Consider the following 8557-nt stretch of genomic DNA (forward strand, 5'->3'; position numbering starts at 1 on the left):
CACTTAGGCCTACTGGCCCATTGTGTTACCATATATAGAGAAAACTCAGGGTTTGAAACCACCTAGATTCTTTGGCGAAGCATAGATACTGTTTAGTGGGAGGGCTTGTAATTGATGAAGATACTCAAGAAAGATTAGTTAACTTAAATCAAGAAAAATATTTAATTAAACACCATATCCTGCCATTGATATACATTGCTTTAATATTAAATGTTTGATGTATGTAAAATAGAATTTTGGAGCATTTGTGTAAATTAAGTTCACTAGATTTGACATTTATTAAATTGCCAATAGAAAAGTACAAGTGCGTACTTGATTTGTATGAAGGATTGAACAATATTTGTTCAGTGCAAAATCAATATTTATCAAGTTCAAGCAAAATTTTCTTAACAAAACTTTTCATTGATGGGCGTTAGTACAAGCGGCATTGATGGTTCGAAGGAATAGTAGAAGGAGCGTTTTCGAGAAGAAGGCAAACTGACTTTGGCACTACAATATTTAAAGTTTATTTTATAAATTGTGTACAAGGACGATGAAAAGAATTTTCATTGATAAACAATTACAAAGGATTAAAGCAGTATGTAGTGAAAAAAAGCGCAAATACAAAACGCCGAAGTTAAAAACTTGAAAACTTTATTAAATTGAGAAGTTGCAACAAAGTTGCTTCAATGTGCGAAAGAACCTTCGCAACTATGAATTGGCATACTTCTGTAGTTGGTAAATGTATCTAACTACGAAGCAAATGTACTTGTCAATGTGTACCTATTGCGTTCTTCAATTTCAATTTCAAAATCCAAATCAAAGTAAGTTGTTTACTCAAGAAATAGTTTCCAATCGTTGCAGTTTGAATTAATTGCACTGCACCGAAGTGGAATAGGGAAACGTTTATAACCATTAAAATAGTTATTGTGTGATTTTGTTGAAGTCAGAGAGAAACGAAAAGATTCAATTTAAATATTTTCAAACTTTTACAAACTTAAATGATCGCAAATCAATAAAATAACTCTATCAATTTGATTGCTCCTTTAATTTTACTTGATACTTAACAAAAGTAAAGTTAGAGGTCAAATGATGGATTGTGAAATTTCCACCATGTTAAAAACTTTAAAGAACTTTACAAATATTTGTTAAGTTATTAAAATATCTTTGAAAATATAAATATATTTTGTAATATAGCAAAACAGCTCTATCAAGAATCGTCGAAGATTGGGTTTAAAATCAATATAAGAAAAACTGAGTGTATGCGTATTCATGCAAATTATGCAACGAGTTTTACAATTGACGCCCAAAATATCGTTAATGCCAAAAATTTTCAGTACTTGGGTTCTTTCGATAGATGTAGGTGCCAGCGATAGATAAATGTCGAAATCCAAAAAGCGCGTGAATCATTCGTCAGACTTTAAAACAATCTCCACACAGACGCAAAAATTAAAATTTTTAATTTATTTGTGAACTCCGTTCTGCTCTATGGTTCTGAAATCTGGATCGAAACTACTGAAACAAAAGCTAAACTAAAAACGTTTATAACCGTTGTTTGCGAAATATATTTCAGATTTGCTGGTCCAGAACGATCACAAACGAAGAGTTATGGACACTCACAGACCAAATAAATATAAACTATGATATATGAAAACGAAAATATGGTTGGATAGGGCATACATAAACTCTATGATGATATCACATACACTGCGCTGACCTAGAACCCTCAACGAATACGACGTAGAGGCAGACCTAAAATAACCTGGAGGAAAAGAATACTTCATGTAAGTTGCAAATGGTTTAACAAATTAAGACAAGTAGCAGGAAATAGAAAGCGTTGGAAAACTTTTGTTGAGTCCTTAAGCATCTAATGGAGAATAGCAACATCTTCGTTGTGACATCTTCGATGTTAATTTCACCGACTATTGTTTTAAGTGATGTTCTTTCGGTGTTCTCTCTGTTGCATTTGAAGATGGTGTGTTCAGCGTTGTGTTTGTGTGTATCTTTGTATATGGGTCATTCTTTTACAAACCGGACGGATTTTGGCAAAAAATGACCTCATGATCTCCGATTTGGCTGAAATGAGTTCCTTTCATAAAATAAGAAGACCAGTATCTCGGGAAAAAATTTTGCGATTTTTTTCCTAGGAGATATGGACCCATGGGGTTTTGAGAATTGTCATAGTAGACACATTTTCAAATGGCTATATCTCAAGTTCTATAAAAGGTAGAAACTTGAAATTTACAGCGTTTTAAAGATAATTGAGCTTTTATAAAATTGTTTAAACAATTAAAATTGTTAATGTTTAAGTACTAATATTAACCGTTAAATTTCAAAAAAAAATTTTTCTCAAAAGTAGTTTTTAAATTTTCATTTTTTATATTTTATTTAGATTCAGTTTTAAATTTTACTACGAAATAAAAATTTTCAAGAAACCATCAGCCAAATCGGAGATCATGAGGTCATTTTTTGCCAAAATCCGTCCGGTTTGTAAAAGAATGACCCACATGCATTACGGATTATTTGTGTTGCCAATGCGGAAAAAGTGTTTTTGACAATATCCATGACCAAAAAGGAATTGGGTTAGCTAATAGCTTAGTTCGTCAGTATTTTTATCTAACCATTTCTATCTTTCTTTTCCATCTTCCTATAAATATATATTAAATATTATAAGAAATTTTCTTTACAGTGGTTTTAGTGCTTTTAAACAAAAGTCACATGTGTGTATTTTGAGAATACTAGCAAAATCTTCAAAATTCCATTATTATTCTAATCAAAGACAAAAACACAATTTTCCCAACTGAAATTTCTTTCCAAAGAATTTGTGATCGTAAATTCCTTAATACACGTTCTTTGGAAAAACTAACAAGAAAATCACATTTTTTTCTCTCAAATTGATTTTTGAAGTTTTATTTTGACTTTAAGTGTTTTGAAAATTTATTCAATTTAATTTTTTTTGTGAGATTTAAAAGTTTGAAATTTCTTCAGATGGTTTTTATTTTTGAACTCTTAAATGTAATATTTTTATAAATATATTTTCCCAGCATATTGTCAATATCATTTTCACACCCTTATGAGCGATTTAAAACAAATTCGTATACTTCTGACCTGAGTTGGCAGTAAGATTTATGCCAAACTTTTTGTGTTATTTTTCTTAAATTGATTTTCCTTTGGAAAAACGAAGAAAATCTTGAAAATTTTAAACTAACATTGAAAGGAAGAGGCAAAAAAATAAAAATGAAAACGGAAAACCCTCCTTTATTACGAATTTATGCCCCGCTTTTATTGAGTCGCAATGGGAACATAGAATGGGCCTTGTGGGTCATTTGAGTGGTGTCATTTTCAATCAATTTGATGAAATTGAAACTTTTTATTTATGTTCTTGCTTTTTTATTCTGCCTTTGTGTTTATGTGCACTTTTGTATATATGTTAGTATATAAAAGTCGTATAAAATTTGTAATAAAATTTTTGAATCGAATTAAATAATTTGCAGAGTACATTTTGGCATTTATGTTAAGTTCTCAAATGAAAATAGATTCGCCTATTCAATTACAACCTCTTGTAAGGCACTAAATTAGCTAATTTTTATTCAAAAATTCTTTTGAAAATAAACAATTTTCTTAACTGAACTCAACTTCTTAAAAGTGCGATTACTCTAGGCGCGAAACCGACGGATTTCTAAGTTTGTTTGCATACGAAAAAGTTGTCCGTCTTATCAGTTAGTATTCCTTTCTAAATCCAGTATTTAATATGCGTGGCACATATTTTCACTTTGTAAACTTTCAACAGCTACAGTTCGGGCAGGTGAGATACTCACACAAAAACCAACAATCACAAAGAAGTACCTGTTTCTTTTATTTATGTTTATCGCATAATTTAGCTCATACAAAGTGGAAAAGGTCAATAAATAAGTGGAAGTACACAGTGAGGATGTGAGGTATGCAGTAAGGATACGAATTGTTAGACTTGTATGGGATATTTGTATACCTTTTCAATTGATTGAATTATTGATAAGTGGACCTTTTCTTTCTTCTTCCTTCCTTACCTTACCCTTCACTTATTTTGTTTATTGTAAAGTTTTCTTCTCTCACTGAGTATTTCTACCTTTTACGACTGTTGTGCTCTAATCAGGCGTCTGTGTTAATTGAGTTCGTTGTAGCGTATGTAAGGCACAGTTTGGGCTAATGCACGTCTCAAGTGGGTCGAAGCTTGTATACTTCTAGTAAAGTTTATTGCTTTATACCTTAATTAACATTAAGTGTTAGAAAATTTCAGATATTGTTATTTTTTTTGTTATTTAAAAGGATTTTGTTTGTAAGCCAGTAAGATAAAATTTACGTATTTACATTAAATAAATTTAAATATATGTATATGTATTGAATAAATAAGACATATATTTATGTCAATAAAATTTGAATTATCTCATTATTATGTAGTTCAATACATTATCATCTTATCTTTATCCTCTTCTCCCAGTGCAGCATAGGGCCCCCATGTAGTTCAATACATAAAATAAATTCAAATTATAATTTTTGCACGAAAAAACTTTTTATGTTTCAAATAATCGTGATATTGGATACGTATTAATCAGAAATAACTACAAGGATTTAAAATTAATTAAAAGTCTATAAAGTAATTAACGAGCATTGTGTCTATTAAACCAAATTTTCATGTTTTTTGTTATCAATTTGTGTATAGTCACGTACTCACAAATAAAATATTAATAAACTTTTAGATAATTAAATAAATCTTAGCAATTATTTCATTTCGAACTATGAATGCCAAATGGCTGTTCATTGTTTGGTTGATTGGTTGCAGTGGCAGGCCATTAGATAATTCCCATGTATCTGAATTAGTGTTTTTTGTCGTTTTGCTACCACATTCCTCGCAAAAACCCCTAAGATAAAAGAATATAGACTAACTCCATCTCGTCGAATTTAGATAATTAAATAGGTCGTTTGTCTTTACTAATGAATAGTCTGATGAACTGACAAAGAAGTATCTTCCTAAAAATCAATTTCTTCAGAACGCCAAAGCAGGGCATTCACATAAAAGTGTTTTGTGGTTGTAGCCATCAAAGAACCTTTGTAGCCTTGGTATGATTTCACGTTGTATTCCAGGGTTAATAGAATAAAGGTGATCAATTTTTATGGCCTTATTGCCCGTAGAGATAAGGAGATATATATTGCAAGTTAGTAACATATACTCTATAAAAATGTTTAGTTACTGTTTTCTATAAACAGATAATTATGTTCGTATTCACCTAAAGCCCGGCAAAAAATTTCAAAGATAAACAGATAATGTTATAGTAAAATTATATCCGATATAAAAAGGCAGTTTAAAATCTTTTGATGTTTTCGATTGGTAAATCTAGATTCAATTTAGTTCCATTCTACATGTGTCAAATTTTGTTACATGCTCGAACGTTTTAAGAATAATCTAACATTTCTCTAGTTGTATTAGTAAGCTATTTGTGGAAGAACAATATTAGTCATATTTTCTAAATTTGACAGACAAAAGTTCTAAGCCTGGGACTTGCAGTCCAAACAAATTATATACGGATTACAAATAGTTTTAAAAAAATTTTAATATTTTTATAAGCTCATTGATGATGAGTAATTAACAATAATTAAAACAGCATTGTGTTGTCAGCCACATTTCAATAAATTAATTAAAATTTCTTAATGTTGTTTCTTCATCACTGTTCTAAACCTTCTTAAAGTATTGTTTTTGTTGCTTAACAAATGAGTTCTCTTTGAGCACATATTATATATTAATTGCCTTTGCTCCAAATCATTTATATTTTCATTTGATCAGAAAACCTATGTTTAAATTAAATAAATTTAATAATTTATTATCCTAGTGATTATTTATTAATAATTTTGGTTTCGTTATTTAACAATTAACCCGCTTCAAAATTATTAAATATATTTATTGAAAATTAATTTTAGTTTAAATACAATAATATATATATATCATAAATATATATATGACGCAATATATATAAATAAAATAAAAAAAAAAGATTTAACTATATGTGAACGACAAAATATAGAAAACTGCTACTTTAACACTTCCTGTTGTAGGTCGGGTTAGGTTATGCTGACAGGTCAAAAAGGCCACGCGTAGACCACTAAAGTTCATTGCCATACCATCTCAAAGTTTTATTTCTAGCGATTGTATACAATCGCTTACATGTGTCACTTATGATGCATACATATCCATTCTTATGAACGTCGTAGAGGAAAAAAAAAGATAACTCTATCTACCAAGACTAACACAATCTTAAATGTTTTTAGGGACTTACAACGTTAAACGCTTCAAAGATTGCATAGAACAATCAAAAAATAACTTAAAAATGATTACGGGATTGTTGACCGGTCACTGTAGATTGTATAATCACCTAACGAAGTTACAAATTCAATCCAACTTAGACTGCAGATACTGTATAGAAGAATGAGAAATTGCATGACATGTGGGTGGGGAGTGCCCGGCACTGATGCACAAGCGGTAGAAACACCTAGGAAGGTATTTCATGGATCAAAAGGGCTCAAGACTAGGAAAGATAGGCTCTGTACTGTCTTTTATTAAAGAAATCGGACTTGGAGAAACGCTCTTATCTGACTAACGGCCACAAAAGATCTTTTAGGTCGCAGTGGACTATCTCTTTTCTCAATAATAATGCAGTAATCGCAGGCATGTGCTTCAGTCCTAACTTTCTGTTGTAGCTGTGGTATAAACTGATTTTTACGTGAAAAAAACATTACTGAAAAACTATTAAAATGTAATGATATGCTTTACTATTTGAATGCCGATTAATTGACCATCAAATGTGGGTCAAAATCTTAATTTGCAAAGTAGCCTTTTAGTAGCTACTTACCATAACCAATCTGAGCATGTATAATTTATATTCAACTATATAATGTTCGTTCCCTAAATGTGTCAATTATTTTTTTTTCGTCAATTGAAACTCCATTAGAAAACCTTTCCTTTTTGCAATATTTCAGCACAACTCAACCAAATGTCATTTCAGTTTATGCCTGAACGAATATTTGATGCTTGACCCTTGTTCTATTTAAGCACAGTTCATACACCATTTAATGAAAATTACTAACATTTTAAGTGAATAAATATTTTTGTATTTCATTCCATGTTCTGAGTTAATATCCTTAGTCCTTGCGGCCACTACGAGTGCAAATGTTGAAATAAATTTCTGGTTAAACGCTTACGTATGCCTTTATTGCCCGAAACTGAACCAGAGAAGTGAGCACCACATACTTAAGTGGTAACATTTTCTTGCTTAGTCATGCATTGCCATTACTTTAAGGATATACAAAGGATGAATACAAAACTCAAACCAATCCGACTCGACTTTTCTTGTTTTGCATTGTTGTGTTATAATTCTTCCTTTTTTAATCCTCGCATCAGGAAAACGTTTTCTTAACGTGGCAAAGCAATCGTTTGTAGCTACGTTGCCTTCATTTAACATGCACGGCATGAAGATTGAGTAGAAGAAATTATGTACACCATTTGTGTTGAGAGTTCTGTTGATGAAGTTTCTGTGAAATATCACTTGCAACTTGCATGCTTGCAACTTTTAGTTGTAGTTCTAGTTTTATTTCCATTTTTATTTTTATTTTTATTTGCATGATTATTACAATCGGAATTTAGTTATACTGATTTTATTTTCATCAAAACAAAGTTGCACCATTAATGCGTGATAATCATCACAAAACACTTAACAACAACCGTACATGCCACCAAGAAAACGAAACTAAAAATATCTTGAATATATCAAAATATTTACAAAAAATTTAAGATACAAAATTTAAGTTCGCATTCACGTACTTTCATTTAATAATAGAACAGTTGGTCATTCACAGCAAAATTAATATTGAAATTTTTTTTTTTAAATATTAAAGAATTTATAATTGGAAATTTTTCGGTTCAATGTCGTCATTTTGTAGATATTTATTTTTGTTTATTAGTTAACAACACAACATTCACTAAAGTGATGTGAGTTCTTTTTTTATTAAGTAGTCAGAGATTCTAGACACTTCTATTGGCAGTTCTGCGTGGGTGCGTTCACATACGTTTTGAATAATTAAAAATGCTGTCAACCGATTTTAACCGTTTGGCAAAACACAAAGATTTTTAATTATTTAGAATGTCACTGGTATTGGGGAATTATTTATGTATATCTATAAAAAACCTCAGGTAAAATAATAATAGAACCATTACAAACTATAATAATATTTTGAGTATATTTAAAATGCAAAAAACTATTAACAATTTTTGCTCATATACACTCGTGTGCAGTAAAAAAAGTTAAAATCAAAGTGCCAACTAACAGCACAAAATCCAGAAGAACATTAAGCAATAAAATAAAAATCGCTAGAGAGAACAAACTGTCGAATAAAAAAGAATACACTCGTATGTAGTAAAAGAAGTTAAAGTCAAAGTGCCAACTAACAGCACAAAATCCAGAAGAACAGCAAGCAATAAAAAAAAAATTGCTAGAGAGAACAAATTGTCGAAGAATAGAGAATAAATAATTCCCTTTAAAAGGCTGAGATA

This window comes from Teleopsis dalmanni, chromosome 2 (genome assembly GCF_002237135.1).
Source record: "Teleopsis dalmanni isolate 2A chromosome 2, ASM223713v2, whole genome shotgun sequence".
Taxonomy (NCBI): domain Eukaryota; kingdom Metazoa; phylum Arthropoda; class Insecta; order Diptera; family Diopsidae; genus Teleopsis; species Teleopsis dalmanni.